The 16,481-nt window shown below is 41.3% G+C and overlaps 1 long non-coding RNA gene across 2 annotated transcripts; it reads right to left on the bottom strand.

The window, feature by feature from the left end:
• Positions 1-231: 231 nt before the first annotated feature.
• On the bottom strand, positions 232-15,133 carry LOC103559614 (uncharacterized). Of its 2 annotated transcripts, none has more exons than XR_547021.2 (3): positions 14,682-15,133; positions 11,305-11,419; positions 232-618 (listed from the first exon to the last, which is right to left on the bottom strand). It is a non-coding gene; the product is annotated as an uncharacterized lncRNA (long non-coding RNA). The 2 variants fall into 2 exon arrangements; XR_547020.2 differs by having other exon boundaries at positions 232-571; positions 14,682-15,125.
• Between the last annotated feature and the right edge of the window lie 1,348 nt (positions 15,134-16,481).

Genomic DNA, 16,481 nt, shown 5'->3' with positions numbered 1-16,481 from the left:
CAATGCCTGGAACACGACAAACCTGTCATCATAGTCATCCCAGGCAGAGAGAAGAAACCCGGGTTTCTTGACTCCCAGTCAACATTCAGTTTTCTTTTTCTTTTACGGCCTTAAAACCTGTTCATTTAAATGAAGTGCTGGGCTTAGAATCAAACAAATAGGATAGAAGATGCTTCGGGATAATGAGATGCTGCTGGGGAAATAGGAAATTATCAAATTTCAATCCACTACTTGGAAATGCAAACGTTCATTTATTCACAGTCACTGATGTCTTTATTGGAGCCGGAGCGTCCAGCACATCCGAACCACACGATTGGGCTCCGTAAGACAAACGAAAGAGGATCCCGGGGAGCTAACCAGCTAATCGCGTTGCAGACGCTGTTCAGTGCTTTTCCACAACAATGTGGTGTTTGGCTGGGCCCCTGATGCCTCACGCTCCTAGCAGATGGGGGGTCCTCCGTCCCAGCATCTGCTGATCTCAGACGTGCCAGCATCCTCAGTCAGCTCAGCCTGACACCCCTCCGGTACTGGGCTCGGCTCCAGATCCTTGGGGGTGAGACCTGATTCCACACTGGGAGAGATCACAGCGCAACTGAAGAGTGTTGGCCGGCTTGTTTACTTGATTAAAAAAAGAAAAAACTCCACTGTCACAGCACCAAGAGTGAAAGCAAACCCCTTGGGCCTGGACCTGTTCCTGGCTTGTTATTTCACTTACATATCTTATAATGCTTAGTCATTATGGAAAATTGCTCTATTGCTAAGCAACCAAAATTACAGAGAAAATTAGATCTGAAAGACCTTGACAACAAGCAGGATTCCAAAAAGAGATGCAGTAAAGAGAAAGCTCCAGAATGACTAAGCTTAAGGCTGACCCCACTCTGAGCCTACACGTGGTCCCTAATAATAACCATAGTTAACCCGACCTGAGCACTTTGTGGGTGAGGCACCAGGCAGCTTGTTATACATTATCTCATTTGTTCCTTAAAACAAGCCCAGAGGTAGATATAATGATTACCTCTGTTTTCTCACAAGAAACTAGAGGCACAGAGAGATAAGCATTGGTCAAGGTCACTTAGCCAGTAAGCGGTAGGTCCAGAATTTGAACTCCAGATCCCAGCTTTTTAGCATCATGCATACTGACCCAAGAGAGCAGCTCTTTGTGCCCGAAACGTCCAAATAGTGCAGTCTACAGGAAAAGATGTGATTCAGGGCTAAATGGTAATAATAGTGTAACAGCATAATAGACGGTGAATTCAATTTTTTCCTTCACTGAGAGACACACTGTAGATCAGTGGAGTGAAGATGGAGCCCCTATTTCATTCTGTTATTTTTACAAAATGCATAAAGTATCATTGTTTTTACTGATTGTAAAATAAAACACACACTTATTAGAAAATATATAAATGTATAGAACTATAGAAAGTGAACTCCCCACACACACATGGTCATGCATACGCCCATTCACCACAGATGCCAGCGATAATCACTGTTACTAATTTTCTCTAAACGTATATATTTCTTAAAAATAAATGCAGCAGACTTCTTTTCCAGCCACAACAGACTAGCTTGTATTAAACCAACTTTTGCACTGAGAACAAGTAGAAACACTGGTTTAATAAAACCAAAAGTAAAAACCTATTTGAGGGGCAAATCTTCCATACGGGAGAATTTCAAACGAGATAAATAGATACTTCTCCCTTCGGTGGGTAGGGTTTAATTCTCCGTGAGTGTGGGCTGTTTTCAGATACCCACTTCCAAAAAATATAGTGCTGAAGGGGAAAAACAGCAACTTTTCAGTGGAGAAATCTAAGGACTCCTTTAACTAAATGATCAAGGTCAACATCATCAGTCATAAGTCATGTTGACATCATGTACTATCTTAGTCCAGGCTGCTATAACAAAATACCATAAGCTGAGTGCCTTAAACAATGGGCATTTATTTCTTGCAGCTCTGGAAGCTGGAAGTCCAGGGTTGAGACGATGGCAGGCATAGTTCCTGGTGAGACCCGTGGTCCTGGCTTGCAGATGACGGCTTTCTCGCTGTGTTCTCACGCAGCAGAGAGGGAGAAGCAGCTAGCTCTCTGGTATCTAATCGTACAGGCACTAATCCCATCATGGTGGTCCCACCCTCGTGACCTCATCAAAACCTAATTACTTCCCAAAGTCTCGCCTCCAAACATCATCACACTGGGGTTAGTGGTTCAACCTAGAAATGTGCGGGACCCAGGCGTCCAGTCCACAACGTGTACCCCCAATATGATGTAATGAGAAGAGTACTTTGCATCTGCGGCATTCTTCCCCAAAACCAATAACCCAGTCTAATTATGAGAAAACATCAGTTAAACCCAAACTGAGAGACTCTCTACAAAATACCTGACCAGTACTCTTCAAAGCTACCAAGGTCACGAAAAACAAATAAAGACTGATAAAACTGCTACAGACTGTGTTACAGACATGGCACCTAACCATAATGCTGTGCCCTGAATTAGATATTGGAACAGAAAAAGGACATCAGGAAAACCCTAATGAAATCTGAATAAAGTCTGTAGATTGTTTAATAGTGTTGTATCGATGTTGATGTATTAGTTTTGGCAAATGTAACAAGGTTAAGTAAGATGTTAACATTAAGCAAAACTGGATGAAAGATATATGGGAACTCTACACTAATTTGCAACTTTCTGTTGTTAAAAAATTATTCCAAAATAAGAAGTTTACTTTAACATTTTTGCTGTTGTTTCAAGATAGCTAGGACTTAAAGAGCTTAATTCCCAAAAGATGGAGAAAAGGGAGGTCATTGAAGTGAGCTGGTGTTCGTTATGCCTGGCTCCCCTTTGAGGTAGTAGCCATTAGGCTGGTAAGGGCCAAGGGCTGAGACTCCGAGCCTTCCCCTTGGGGTCTTAGCTGATTCATAAGCAGTGTTGGACCCAAAGGCCTGGGAGCTGAGCAGAGTTCTCAGCAGTCTGACACTACTAGGGAGACAGAAGTTGGAGCTCAGTGTTTACCAAGGAGTAGTAAAGCCCCCAGAAGTGCTACACTCTAGGAATAAAGGTGAAATGGAAACAGTCAGACCCTTAAAAGGACTAAAACTTGGTTTCAAACAAACTCAGGCTCAAAGTAGACTAAGGTCATCTGCATGTATTTGAACTGCCTGCAGAGGCCAAAGTCAGTCTTCTCTGGAGGAAAGTGACATCATGAGAGTCTAAAATTATCTCTACAATTTTTTATACACAATGCCTGGTATTCAGTGAAAAATTTAAGTGACGTGGAATATGATGAAAAGGCCAAACATACATGGAGTTGGAATTTCAGAATGAGAGTAAAAGAGAGGAAGGGGAAGCAGCCCTGTTTGAAGAGAACATGGCAAGTAATGAAAGACACCAAGCCATAGATGCAAGAAGCTCTAGGAATGTCAAGAGAATAAACACAAAGGAAAACACTCTAAGTACACCGTAGTAAGACTGCTGAAAATCAAAGACAAAGAAGACGTTTACAAACAGCGGGAGGAAAAAGACACATAACTTTCAAAAGAACAAGAGTAAGACTGACAATTTTTCAACAGAAATTATGGAAGCCTTGAGGAGACTCAAATGGAATCTGTTTGGAGCTTAAACAAAATAAATGCCAACCTAGAATTCTATTCTCAATGAAAATATCTTTCCAAAATGCAGGTAAAATGAAAATATTTTCAGCGAAACAAAAACTAAGAGAATGCTTTTCTAGAAGATGAGAATAAAAGAAATACTGATGAAGGTTTTTTAATAGAAGGAAAATTATTAAAGATAGAGGCACAATAGTGCAAGAAGGAAAGATGAGCAGCAGAAAGGTAAGCGTATGACTAAATCTAAATGAAAACTGAATAAAATAATAATAATAGTTTCTTGATGTTTAAAGTAGACAAGAGATTAAAACACAAGATAGAGGGAAGCATGCCCTTCTGGTGGAGTAGTGATCTCCAGAAATCCACTCCTTCATAACAGCAATGAGGACACTGAGAGAAATTCTTAAAAATCAGCTTTTTCAGAAGCTTACAACAATGAAGGAGCTTTTATTCAAGAAAAGATGTTGAATCTCAGAAACAAGAATGAGTTTTGCAGCACTTTAACTTGCTCTATTCCCATACCCTCTCCTCAGCTCTATGGTTGGCGTGAAAACTAGGAGCCTTGCAACCATGGTGGCTCTTAAAACCAGTAGCCCAGAAGCCACTGGAGAAGTTGGAACAGGTGCGAAGCTCCTGACAAAGCCCCCCTCCGAGATTTGTCTCCATTTGACTTGTCTGACAGTCCCTTGGAAAAACCCTATTCTCAGGAGTTGTCTTTATTCGTCCTGACTCAGAGCTCACTCAATGAGAAAAACCTTATCCTCAGGGTGTTTATTGAAAACAGTCAATAGTAATTGTTTAAACTCACAGCTGCCTGAGGAGGTCATACCAGAAAGGGCAAATAAGAAGTTGGCCTCCAAAATATAAAAGAAAGGGGCCGGCCCTGTGGCCGAGCAGTTAAGTTTGCACGCTCCACTTCAGTGACCCGGGATTTTGCTGGTTCAAATCCTGGGCGCAGACATGGCACCACTCATCGGGCCATGCTGAGGCAGCATCCCACATGCCACAACTAGAAGGACCCACAACTAAAAATACACAACTACGTACCAGGGGACTTTGGGGAGAAAAAGGAAAAATAAAATCTTTAAAAAAATGTAAAAGGAAAATCTGGGGAATGAGATGTCCATAAGGGGCTTTTAAAAGCTCCAACATATTCCTAGGGATCTAGAAGGCCATGTACATGCACAGGGCTAAGAAGATTAGGGCCTGAGAAGGTCCTCGTTTCTCACCTGGGGCTGATTCTGAGGCTCTGGCTGAGTGTTGAAGGTGTGCCCCAACACAAACACTGAGCCCCTCTGCAAAGACCAGGAGGTTTTGGGGGTTCAAGCATTTAAGGAAATCTCTCTAATCATTTGCTGAGCACTAGGCTAATGGAACAGAGACTTCAGCAGCCACACATGACAAAGAATAGAGGATTACTGCAGAAAGTTCCTAAGGAAACAATCAAAGCCAACAACAAACCCTGGAGAGAAGAGAAATCTGATTTCCGGAGTTGTCACATTATATCATTTTAATGTCCAGTTTTCAACAAAAATTTATGAGGCATGCAAAGAAACAGAAAAGTATAGCCTATACATAGGGGGAAAAAACCATCAATAGAAACTGTCCCAGAGAAGTCCAGGTGTTGGACTGACTAGATAAAGTCTTTATGCTGTTATAAACATGTTTAAAGAACAAAAGGGGGCCCTGTCTAAAGAATTAGAGAAAAGTATGAGAATGACATCTTGCCAAATAGAAAATATCACCAAAAAGAAAGAAGTTATTTTTGAAAAATGGAATTCTTAGAGTTGAAAAGTATAATAACTGAAATAAAAAATTCACTAGAGGGGCTCAACAATAGATCTGAGTTGGTAAAAGAAAAAATTAGCATACTTGAAGATAGGTCAATGAGATTATCCAGTCCGAGGAACAAAAAGAAAAAAGAATGAAGAAAAATGAACAGAGCATCATTGACCCAAGGATGCAATCAAGTGTACCAACATATACATAATGGCAACCCCCTGAAGGAGAGAGGCAAGAGAAAGGGGGAGAAAGAATATTTGAAGAAATAATGGCCCCCAAACTTCCTAAATTTGATTTAAAAAATTAATCTATGCTTCCAAGAATCTCACTGATTCCAAGTAGAATAAACTAAAAAAGATCCATATCAAGACACATCACAGCCAAACTTCCAAAAGACAAATAGGAATTCTTGAAGGCAGCAAGAAAAAAAAAACTCATTACAAACAAGGGGGATCCACAATAGGATTAGCACCTGACTTATCAGAAACTATGGAAGTCAGAAAACAGTGTAATGATATAGCCAATATGCTGGGTGTGGAGAGAGACTATCAACCAAGAACTATATTTCCAGGAAAAGTATATTTCAAAAATTTAGGCATTACTAGAGAATTCGTCACTAGTAGAGCTGCCCTATAATAAATGCTAAATAGAATCTTTCAGGCTGAAATGAAAGGGCACTAGACAATAACATGAATACACACAAAGAAATATAGATCACCAGTGAAAGTAACTACATAGGTAAATATAAAAGACAGCATAAAAGTATTTTTGTTTGTAACTCTTTTCTTCTCCTATCTGATTTAAAAGACAATCACATAAAGCAATAATTACAAAACTATGTTAATAGTCTTGTACAAAGATGTGATTTGCATGACAATAATAACACAAAGGAGGGGGAGAGGACAGAGTTATACTGAAGCAAAGTTTTTGTATAAGATTGAAATGAAATTGGTATTAATCCAAACTAAATTGTTTTAAATGAAGATGTTAATCATAATTTTCAGGGAAACCACTAAAAAATAACTCAAAAAAGTATAGTACCAGAAACAAGAAGGAAATTAAGATGATAGACAATAAAATATCTATTTAATGCAAAAGCAGCAGTAATTGCAAAGTAGTGTAACAAAAAAGACATAAGATATGTAGAAAACAAATACCAAAATGACAGGCATAAATCCTATCTTATTAGTAATTACATTAAATATAAATGGATTAAATACTCCCATCAAGAGACAGAGATTGGCATAATGGATTTTTTTTTTAATGATTCAATTCTATGCTGTGTACAAGATATATTTTAGATTCAAAGATGCAATAGGTTGAATAAAAGGATGGAAAAAGATATACCAGGCAAATATTAGCCAAAGCCTGCTGGAGTATTTATACTAATATCAGACAAAATAAACATTAAGACAAAAATTTTTGCTGAAGACAAAGAAAAGTATTATAAAATACTATTATAAAATGATGAAAGAGTCAATCTGTTAGGAAGATGTAACAATTATAAACACATATGCACCTAACAACAGAGCCCCCAAATACATAGAATACAGGAGAAAATACGTAAAATAGCATTAAGGAAGTGAGGAAGATAAATGAAGTTAAAATGTTCTAAGGACCTTCCACTGTCCAGAAAATATAAAAGTACTAATTTATGTTAGATTCCAATAGTCAAAGATGCATGTTGTAATCCCTATGTAACCCCTTAAAGAATAAAATAAGGTATAACTGACAAACTAATAGGAAAGGAAAGTGCATTTTGAAAATTATTGATTAATCCAAGAGAAGAGAAGAGAAAAAGGAACATTAAACCAGTCAGGTAAAGAGCAAAATGGTAGATTGAAAGTCTCAATATATGAATAGCAATATTAAGTGTAAATGGACTAAATATGCTAATTAAAAGATAAAGATTGTCAGTCTGGATTTTAAAAACTATATGTTGTTTTTAGAGAGAATCTTAAATATAAGGATACACAAAAGTTGGATATAAGAGAATAAGAAAAGATAGAAACATTAATATTAACCAATAGGAAACATTAACCAAAAGGAAACTTGGAGAGGTTATTCTAATGTCAGACACAGGCAACTCTAAGCTAGGAGCATTATCAGACAAAGAGAGGCATTTCGTAATAGTAAAAGGGTCAGTTCGCTAGCAAGGTATAACAATTCTAAGTCTGCAAGCACCTAATAACATCTTCTCTAAAAATATAAAGTACAGTCTACAGAATTTAAAGGAGAAATAAATTCACATCATACTGGGAGATTTGAACACAACCTTCTCAATTGATAAAGCAAATACACAAAAAGTCAATAAGAATATTTATATCCTGATATTAATATATTAATATTTATAGATAAACATGGTTAACATATTTCACCCAATTAACACGTATAGAACACTACACTCAACAACAGCATAATATACATTTTCAAACGTATGTGGAAAAATTTTAAAAGTGAAGGTATGCTTAGCCATAAAGCAAGTCACAACACATTTCAGAGAATTAAAATCATATAGGGTGTATGTCTCTGACTATAGTGAAAATAAGCTAGATATGAATTACAGAAAGAAAACTAGGAAAATCTACAAAAGTGTTCAAATAAAGCAGTATACTTATCAATAACCCATGGGTCGGAAAAGAAATTGCAATAGAAATCAGAAAGTATTTTGAAAAGAATTATACTATAAAAACAACATATCAATACTTCTAGGCTGTTGCTTGGGCCATGTTTAGAGAAAATTGTATACCTTCAAAAATATGTATCAGAAAAAAAGAAATACCAAAAGTCAATTATCTAAGTATACAGATCAAGTAGTTGAAAATAGCAAATTAAATGCAAAGAAAGTAGAAGGGAGGAAATGATAAAGATAACAGAGATTAATGAAATTGAAAACAAATATACAATAAACATTTTAAAATTCAAATTTATAAGCCCCTAGCAAAACTGATCTAGAATAAGAATACAAAATACACAAAATATCAACACTAGGAACAAGTGGGAGCATCATTACAGATTCCGTATATTAAAAAGATAGCAGAAGAATATTATAAACAATACAACAGTGAACTTTAACATTTAAATGAAATAGATAAATTCCTAGAAAAACACAATTTACAAAAATGACACAAGGTTATTAAAAAAAAAAGAAAATATAAATATCTTGGGCTGCCTTGGTGGCATGGTGGTTAAGTTGGCAGATTCCACTTCAGCAGCCCAGGGTTCACAGATTTGGATCCCGGGCACAGACCTAGCACCGCTTGTCAAGCCATGCTGTGGCAGCATCCCACATAAAATAGAGGAAGATTGGCACAGATGTTAGCTCAGCGACAATCTTCCTCACACACAGAAAAGAAAGGAAGAAAGGAAAATATCTTAACCATATTTACTAAAGAATTCAAATCTGGGGGCTGACCTGGTGGTGTAGTGGTTAAGTTTGCACACTCTTCTTCAGCTGCCCTGGGTCCATGGGTTCAGATCCTGGGCACGGACATACTCACCGCTCATCAAGCCATGTTGTGGTGGCATCCCACATACAAAGTGGAGGAAGATGGGCACAGATGTTAGCTCAGGGACAATGTTCCTCACCAAAAAAGGGCAAAGAATTCAAATGTGTAGTTAAAACCCTTCCTACAGTGACAATTCCAGACCCACATGGCTTCCTCGGTGATATACCAAGCATGTAAAGAAGAAATAACACCAGGCATACAAAAACTCTTTTGGAAAATAAGTGAAGGAACATTGCCCAACATGTGTTATGAGATCACATAAAATTAATCCCAAAATCTGACAGGGACGTTACAACAAAGGAAAATTATCCACCAATCTTTCTCAGAAACATAGATGGGCAAAAAAAATCTAAAACAAGAAAATAGCAAATCTAATCTAGCAACATATAAAAAGGGTAACAGACCAAGACCAAGTGAGGTTATTCCAGGAGCAAAGGGTCAGGCCAACAGTTAAAAATCTGTCACTATCACTCAGTGTATTAGTAAAACAAAGGAGGAAATCACACAAAACATAGATATATATAGAAAAAGCACTTGCTAGAATTCAGTCCCATTCACAATAAACACATAGCAGATTAGGAATAGAAGGAAACATTTTTTCTTTTTTCTTAAAAAAATTATTTTAGACTTACAGAAAAGTTGCAAAAAGAGTGCAGGAAGTTCCTGTATTCTCTGAACACAACTTCCCCCAATCTTACCATCTTACATCCCCATAGTGTAATTATCGAAACCAGGATATTAACATTGACATGTATGATTAACTGGTTTATAGACATTATTCAAATCTTGCTAGTTTTCTCATTCACGTCCTCTTCTGATCCAGGATCCAAGCCAGGACCCGCCCTGCATTTACTTGTCATGTCTGCTTACTCTTCTCCACTCTGAGACCGTGCCTCAGCCTGTCTCTGTCTTCCATGACCTTCACACTTTCGAAGAGTAGTTCATTTTGTAAAACGTCCCTCAACGTGCGTTTGTCTGATATTTTCCCGTGATTAGATTGAGGTTATACAGTTTTGTCAAGAATGTTACGAAGTGATGTCATGACAGAGGGGAACTCTTAATCTGATAAAGAATATGTTAAAAAAAATCTACAGCACACTTCACACCCAAGAGTATGCCTATAACCAAAAATGTGGAAAATAACAAGTGTTGATGAGGATGTGGAGAAACTGGAATACACTGCTGGGGGGAATGTAAAATGTTTCAGCTGCTGCAGAAAACAGGTTGATGATTCCTCAAAAAATAAGAAAAGACTGTTTGGTGGTTAAACATAGAATTGCCCGATGGCCCAGTAACTCCACTGCTGTGTACATACCCCAAAAACTCGAAAATAGTACCCAAACACATCCTCATACCTGAACGCTCATTGCAGCACTATTCACAGTGGCCAAAAAGATGAAAACAACTCAAACGTCTATCAACAGAGGACTGGAAAAATTAATTGTGGTATAGCACATAATGGAATATTATTCCAGCATAAAAAGGAATGAAGTACCAATAGACGCTACAACATGGGCCAATCTTGAAAATGTCTTGCTAAGTGAAAGAAGTCAAACACAAAAGATAACATATTTTGTGATTTCATTTATATGAAATATTCAGGACAGATAAACCCATAGATTTAGAGACAGAATGTAGAGTGGTGGTTGCCAGAGGTGGGGGTTTTGGGGGAACGGGGAGTAATTGCTTAGTGGGTACCGGGTTTTATTTTGGACTAATAGAAATGTTTTGGAGCTACATAGAGGTGGTGGTGAATTACAAAATGTCACTAAATTGTTCACTTGAAAGTAGTTAATTTTATGTTACGTGAATTTCACCTCAAATTTTAAAATTCTACAGCAAATATTGTACTTAATGGTGAAATATTAAAAGCAGTCTACAGAGATCAGAACAAAGATGCCTATTCTCACCACTCCTGTTTAACCTTGTAGTAGAAGTCTTAGCCAGCGCAACAGTTATCAAGGAGAGGAGAGAGAAGACGAAAAAGAATGCTATACAGAAACAAGCACGAAGAAACCACTAGTTCACCCAGATGGATCTCACAATGTTGAGTGAGAGAAACTAAACATAGAAGGGTGCATACTTTATGGTTCCGTTGATGTACAGTTCAAACACAGGTCAAATTCATTTCTGATATTAGAAGTCAGAGGAGTGGTCCTCTCAGAGGAGAGCAGAGTGGCTGAGGGGGGCGTGAGAGGGGCTTCGGGCGCCTCTTCTAGTAATCTATCTGAATGGCTGTTACATGAGCGTGCTCACTTTGTGGAAATTCGTCAAGTTGTACGTTTTCTATGTTTATGTTCAATGTATTTACTTTTTAATGAATGTAGCTTCTACATACCAATCTTCAATAAGCCTATAAATACAGTTATAGATGCGCAAAAACACCCCAAATCTTTGCTGCTGCCCTTTACTTACACAGGCTGGGACGTGAGCCTTGTCTCAAAGCCTCTGCCTCCCCGACTCTTTCTCGGCGTTTCCAAAGGGACCTCTCTCTCGTATTTACCAGATGGCATGCCAGTCACTTCAACTTCTGCGAATACCAGAAAACCAGCTGAATGAAGAGTCAAAATCAAAATCCAGGCAGGGCTCAGCTGGGAGACCCTCTTACTCCGAAAGAAGACCACATACTGCAATTTGCGTTTCCAGTTTATCCTAGACGTTTTCCCTTATCAGCATATATAACTCCACCTTATCCTCTTCAGCAGTTGTATAATAATCTGCTCCGTAGCTTTACAGTATTTTTCATAATAAATCACCTTTTAAAGGGCATTTAAGTTGTTTTCAACTTTTGCTTTTATTAAAAATGTCCCAGCGCATATTCTAGCACATACATCTTTTCCATTTGACATTTTTTCTTTAGAATAAATTATTTAGCATTAAAATATTAAGTCAAAAGCTGCACATGTGGATAAGGATTTGGATACATGTGATCAACTTGTCTGCAGACAGGCTGTGGGCCTTTATCCCGCCGCAATCTAGGCGAGCATCTTCTCCCCCCAACCCTCGCCAACACCGCCTCTTGTCCGTCTTTTGAATCCTTGCTGAATCTGATGTATGAAAATAACTTTTCATCATTTTAATGATCATTTCTTTGACCATAGTAAGGTTGAACATACATTTACTGGTCATCTGTAGCTCTTTCGTAGAATCTCCCATTCTTAGTGAGGTCAACTTCTTACTAATTTTCAAAGAGTTGTGCATATACAGTAAAGACAGTAACTGTGTTTCTATCAAATATGAAGCAACTATTATTTTTGTTGACATTGGATTTTACATGTTGTTTTGTGCTCCATGTCACACAGACATTCTTAACTGTCATATGTAACCTCTGTCCATTTTTCCCTTTGTTTTCTGTCTTCGGGATCAATGCTAAGAAACATCTTCCCCATCCCGAAGGTTATGAAAGTATTTTTCCCTGCTTTCTAAGCTAACGTCGTGCTGCCCATAAACAGTGAAGCCAGCATTTGAATGTGTTTGCCTGGCTTCACTCGTTGTGTAACTCCTCACTATACGGTTAGCAATAACGGAAAGAATGCCTGGATATTAAGAATATTAGTTATTTTTAACTTACTTTTACTTACCTGCATTTTCACACACGTGCACAGTAAGGCATGATAGCATCGTGGGTAAGAGCGGGGACTCTGGAGCCAGCTAGCTCTGTTCCTTCTTAGCTGAGTGGCTCTGGGAAAGTTACTTCCCCTCTCTGTGTCACGATTTATTTATCCACAAAATAGGGAAAATCATGATACCTTGTAAAATTATTGTGCAGATTCAATAAATTAAGACGTGTTAGAACAGTGCCTGTTATACCATGAGCCCAATATAAGCTTTCATTTTAATGAACCTAACTACTTTTATAATAAAAACAGAATAAAGTTGTTTTTTAAATGAGATATGCTGCTATCAGAAAGGGCAAGTAACTGAAAAGCCCACTAGCCCAGGACCCCTGGAGAGCTGTCCCGGGATTCCAGGCCCAGCTGCGCACTCAGGCCTTGCGCTTAGCTTGGGCAGATCAAGCCCCCCGAGGACACAGCAGCCACGCTCCCTGCCCCCAGTCTGGCCTCCTTGCTTGTTTCCAAGCATCAGAGCTTCCCGATCCCAATTAGCTTTTTAGGAAAAGAACAAATATTCGGAGAAAGCAAAGAAAAAGGAAAAATGTTTGGTTCATTCTTCAGACGTTTCCTGAGTGCTCAAATGTGTGATCTACCTGGCCAGGTAATTGCTGCCATTTGTGAGGACCTACTGTGTGCCAGTCACTTAATGGACATTATCTCATGAAAAACTCACACCTCTTCCCATGAGGCAGACATGACTGTATCCCCATTTTACAGAGGAGGAAAATGAACTTCAGAGAGATGTGACTTTCCCCAAATCCCCAAAGGTGGTAAGCAGCAGGGCCAGCCTTGCCCAGAGGTGGCCTGACCTCCACGGCGTTCTCTGCGTTTGGCCGCACGGTCCCTCCTGAGGGTCTGCTGAGTTAGAGGCAGTCATTGGAAGGACTATCTTCGAAGGGAGAGGTGGGTCTGCCCCTGCTCTTCTTGGTGCGCGCACACACACACATACGTACATGCACTGCTTCCTGGCCTCCTTCACAAAGTAATGTTATTTAAGAAGAAACTGGGGCATTAAAGACGGTCCAGCAGGGCAGGCATTTGGAGCAACCAGCCAGCTTCCGTTCTGCCTTGGGCAGAGAACCCACACATGGCTGCAGGGAAAGAAAAGGCTTCTGGACTGCCCCCCGGCCAGGGGCCTGACCCGGGGCCCTGACCAGGGACCCACCATGCTTTGCTCCTCAGAGCCGATCCTGGGCTGACTGGAACAGATTCCACTCCAGCCAAGCAGGGTACGTGTGCACTGCAGCAGCGCCCACGGCTTCCTCTTCACACGCCTCTGGGCGCCAGCAGCGCTGCTCAGAGCCCCAGCGTCAGCCTGCATGGTGCCAACAGGGAGCTGAGGCCTGTTGCCTAATTCATCCCTCAAGAAGAAGGGTCTTCACAGCTCCCAAACAGAGCCCTTTCTTCCCCCAGGAAGCCCATCTGGACACCCCCCGACCCTGGCAGCTCCCCAGGCACAGGTTGGCTATCCCTACTTGCATCCCAGCGTCATCAGCCTCCGCTGTGTGTTCAGGACCCATTCCTCTTTTTCCCTAATCCCCAAATTCTTCTCCTCCTGAGGTGGAAACTAGGCCTTCTCCACCTTTGGGTCCTCCTCGGCCTTAGCCAAGAGCTGGGCTCATAGAAAGTGCTTAGTAAATGTTGGTGATGAATGAATGAATACATAAATGGCCCTGTGAAAGAATTTACAAGTGAGCACACCCACAGTGTGACTTCTTTTAAAGGAACTGGCTGATGGCTGTCTCAGGGCTCAGGGTTATGGTGGAAAAATTGGAAAACACGCATCTGAGGCCAAGCTCTGCCCCGGCTAGCTTTGGTTCTGGTTCTGGATGGGTCACAAACCACCTTTCTGACCCTGAGTTTCCTCAGCTGTAAAATGAGGGCGTGACAGAACTGTTCCACGCTGCTCTCAGGGGAGGGAAAGGCAGGAGGTGAGGGCCCTGGAAGGTGTGCCAGCACCAACAGCAACCCTGACTTCGGTGACTTCGGTGTCTCGCCCTCGGGGCGGCGGTGATTGCCCTCTGATGGCGAGAGCTCTTGCTCAGGCCTCTCCACCGCAAGCTGCCCATGCCCACCCAGCAGGTCTCCTTTTCCTCCACTGGTCCAAGAGGAAAACTGTTTTCAGACTTCTGGGAGCCAAACAATCACAAAAGGGGCTTTGAAATTCTGAGGTCTCACCCTCTCCTAGAAGCCAGGCTTCTTTCCCAGAATCTTCTGCTCCCTTCTGGAAGGTCTGAGGCAGGGGGAGGACAAGAGACCATCCAACTTGGGTGACAGGTGCCTGCCAGGGACCTTTAAGTCTGGGCAGTGGCCTGCCAGCTTCAGCCAAAGCTCTGAGGTCATTTCCCCTGATACCAGAGACTTGGCATCTGCCGGAATCCTTGGTGGGTCAGAATGCCAAGCGTGCCCCAGCTCTGCCGCTCACACCCCGGTGCCTGGCAAAGAGGCCCGAAAGGAGCAGACCACCCTCCGCTGCCCAGAGCTCCAGTCTTGCTGCAGGGGCAGGGTCTGCCAAGGCCGCCGAGCCCCTGCCTGAGCGCTGCAAGGCTGCCCTTGGGCTGCGGGCACCCAATTGGCAGGAGAAAGGGCAGATCCCTCCTGAAGACCTCAGAGGCTCTGAAACAGGATCCAGCCTCACTTTCACAGCCCCTGATTGTCGATGCCACTAATGGTTGCTAAGAGACAGCAGGCATCACAGGTGCTGGCAGGAGGGGTTCCCCAGAGCTCTGTGCAATGCCTGGCCCCTGGAGCTGCCTGTGGCTCTGCCCACATCCTCAGCCCTCTGCAGGGGCCAGAAGTTACAGCCAAGAGCCAGTGGCTTTGGTGAGAAATCACTGGCTCGAAGCCTGCAGGCTGCACCCAGCAATCCTCAGAGAGGAGGCAAGGGTGACAGGGAGGACACGGGGTCTGGACACTAAGCTCTGTGTGATCTTGGTGGCTCCCCAGCTGGCAAATCACATAACCTCTTTGAACTTGAGTTTCCTTCTCAATAAAATGAGGGTAATTAGACAACATCAACTGACCTCCCAGAAGGATTGTTAGAATTAAGAGAGAAAACGTCTGGAGAGGGCTCGGGGAGTTGTAAGCTGGAGTTCAGTGCCAGTCAACGTCATAAATAGAGAACTGGGCTACGGCGCCCTGTGGAAGAGACATGCCCATCCTCCACTTGGCCAAACAAGGTTTACCAAATTATGTCTAGGGTGAGTTCTTATCCCATTCTGTCATAAATATATAAGTGTATGTGTTATCAAATTATATACAAAAATTATAAAACAATATTTTAAATTATACATTTTATTAATGTATAATGTATTGTCTCATATTTAGTTTGGGAGGTTATTCATAATCTATTAATAACGACCTCCTCAGGAGGGCATTATGGCTGGTTTTTATCTTATTCTTATCGGTATTTTCTATCTTTTCTGCAAAGATTGACGGCGTGAGTGCTTTTTATAAGCAAACGAAGTGGGTCCTGGCACAGCTCTGTAGAAGGGGCTGCTTCCCGCTGGCAGACCCAGCTCGTCCAAACTGCCCGCACGGAGTGGCTGAGGCCCTGCTGACGCGGCCTCCTGGGGCTGCTGCTTCATAGTAAAGCCCTTTTTTCAAAGAAATCTCACACAGAAGGCCACTGCAAAAGTGGAAGGGGCTCAGACACAGAAATCAGAGGGGCTTGGGGCTGTGTGGACTTAGACAGCCTCCAGCCTCCAGCTCTTTATCTGTAAAATGGGATCCTAATAGTTGCTGGCAGGGTGGCTGTGAGCATTCCGTGGAATCTCTTTGTAAGCAGAGCCCTGCACACAGTAAATGCCCAAAATTTGTTAGCAATTCTTAAACAAAGTTTTTAAGCAAAAAAAGGAGGAGCCGCTCTGGTTAAAGGGGTGTGGAGCTTCTGATCCTCTGCAGTGGCCCTGAAGGGACCTCCAGGGAAGCCTGGGCTCCAGGGAGCAGAGTCTGGAACCCTCTGGTAGGAACACTCCG

The sequence above is a fragment of the Equus przewalskii genome, chromosome 3, assembly GCF_037783145.1.
Source record: "Equus przewalskii isolate Varuska chromosome 3, EquPr2, whole genome shotgun sequence".
Lineage (NCBI taxonomy): Eukaryota > Metazoa > Chordata > Mammalia > Perissodactyla > Equidae > Equus > Equus przewalskii.
This window is presented reverse-complemented; position numbering and strand designations above follow the sequence as displayed.